The sequence below is a fragment of the Bidens hawaiensis genome, unplaced genomic scaffold (genome assembly GCF_021521415.1).
Source record: "Bidens hawaiensis isolate Kalapana, Puna unplaced genomic scaffold, B.hawaiensis_p1.1 tig00000284_1, whole genome shotgun sequence".
In the NCBI taxonomy this organism is placed as follows: Eukaryota; Viridiplantae; Streptophyta; class Magnoliopsida; order Asterales; family Asteraceae; genus Bidens; species Bidens hawaiensis.
In genome coordinates, this window is record NW_027491022.1 from 4,017,847 (window position 1) to 4,020,012 (window position 2,166).

Sequence of the window (2,166 nt, forward strand, 5' to 3'; positions counted from 1 at the left end):
TTATCCGACTATACTAATTCAAACTAATTAGATGGTTTTATATGGCCTTACTTGTGTTTGTGGGTTCATGAAAATATGTTTGAATTATACTCTATGCCCTAAAATATTTGAGGCTCGTTTATGGCTATATATTTTGTAAGGTTATAGACATTACTTACGGTCTAGACTCAAGGATGAAGGCTTACTCGTATTGTAGTATGTCATGAGATGATATTTATGAATGTGTATGCCGGTGTTACTTTATGACCCTAGGATTACTTTCATGATGGTATGTTTGGAATGTTATATATATATGTATATAAGTATATATACATATATATATACACGTGTTTATGCATGCATTACTTTATGGCCAATAACTGGCGATGTTAATTAGTCGTTTAAGACTAAGGATGTTGCGTATGCCTACTTTGTGTTTGCATACGGATGGATGGTGATCTTGGCCGGGCCAAACTATACTATTCAGGTTGTTAAATCCTGTGGCGGGCCCTGAAAAGCCCGTGAGGGGGGAGGCTCGTGTAGCATGATCATCATCGGATGTTACGTGTTTGGGTTGTATGTGTGCTCGACCCTGATGTTATTACTTGGATGATATATATGTAGGGATATAATTATAAGGATGTTTATATATATATATATATATATATAATGATGATTCCTATTATTGATGATGGCCTAACTGTTGTAACCCGTTTTATTTTTAAAACTCTTGGAATGATTATGACTAGTATTATTTTAGATGTCAATTATTTAAACTTGAACTCACTCAGCTCAAGCTGACTTTGTGTGCATGTTAGTGTGAGTTTCAGGTTAGGAGGAGGATGCGTTTCCGCTTGGACGTGCACGAGGCTACTTGGACGATGGAGGGTATACTAAGTCAGAAGTTTTAATGATACAATTACAGGGGGGATGTTCAGTACTGATTCGTATAGTACTGTTCGTGGAGTCGATAAGCTAATTCCTGTAGATGTCTATTTGCCGAGCTGTCCACCTAAACCAGAAGCAATTATAGATGCTATAACAAAACTTCGTAAGAAAATATCTCGAGAAATCTATCCAGATAGAATTATGTCTCTGCGAGAGAATCGGTGTTTTACTACCAATCACAAGTTTCAGGTTGGGCATAGTATTCATACTGGAAATTATGATAAAGGATTCCTTTATCAACCGCCATCTACCTCAGAGATTCCTCCTGAAACATTTTTCAAATACAAAAGTTCAGTATCTTCCCACGAATTAGTAAATTAGACAGGATTCCTTTGCACAAAATAAAAGTTGTGGCTCAATCTTCAAAAATTTTATCGGAAATCTGAAATACTTATACCTACAAAAAAACACGGGAGAGATAAAAAAGATGCAGGGTAATTTGTCTGCTTGGCTAGTTAAGCATGCGCTAATTCATAGATCTTTGGGCTTTGATTACCAAGTCCCTCTATCCCCAATTTGACTCCCTAATTCTTTATTGTATCCTTTTTCTACTTTTTGCGTTAGAGGTTCAAAAGTACTTATCTTTCTCATTCAAGACTCTTTATACAAATGGATCCGAGCGGAAATGTATCACATGTCACATGTGGCATATATGATACATGTACAAATGAACATCTTTGACCAAGGAATCCCCATTTGAATGATTCACGATCGATCTTTTTATTCATATTGAAACCTACAAAGTTGTTCTTTTGACAAATTATAGGACCTGGACGAGGCTTTGTAATACCCGTTCAATTGACATAGACCCACGTTCTCTAGTAAAATGAAAATGAGGATGATACATCAGGAATAGTCGGGATAGCTCAGTTGGTAGAGCAGAGGACTGAAAATCCTCGTGTCACCAGTTCAAATCTGGTTCCTGACACATGATTAATTTGTATGAGTCTCTACTCTACCAATTCATTGATATGAATACATTTTCATTAAGTCTTTTCCAATTTTGAGAATCCCAGTGAATCCCTCATTTTATTGTATTTTTTTTATTCTATACATAATAAAAATACAAACCATAAAACAAACGAGACTTCAATTACTTTGTTTAATCTAGAATAGAACTTCTCAATAAAGTTTATGATTGGTTTGAAGAGCGTCTCGAGATTCAGGCGATTGCGGATGATATAACTAGTAAATATGTTCCTCCTAATGTAAACATATTTTATTGTCTAGGGGGGATTA

General features: G+C 35.5%; 1 non-coding gene across 1 annotated transcript; it reads left to right on the top strand.

Moving 5' to 3' along the window:
- The first annotated feature begins 1,782 nt into the window (after positions 1-1,782).
- On the top strand, positions 1,783-1,855 carry TRNAF-GAA (transfer RNA phenylalanine (anticodon GAA)). Its single transcript has one exon. It is a non-coding gene; the product is annotated as a tRNA-Phe (tRNA).
- The last annotated feature ends 311 nt before the right edge of the window (positions 1,856-2,166 follow it).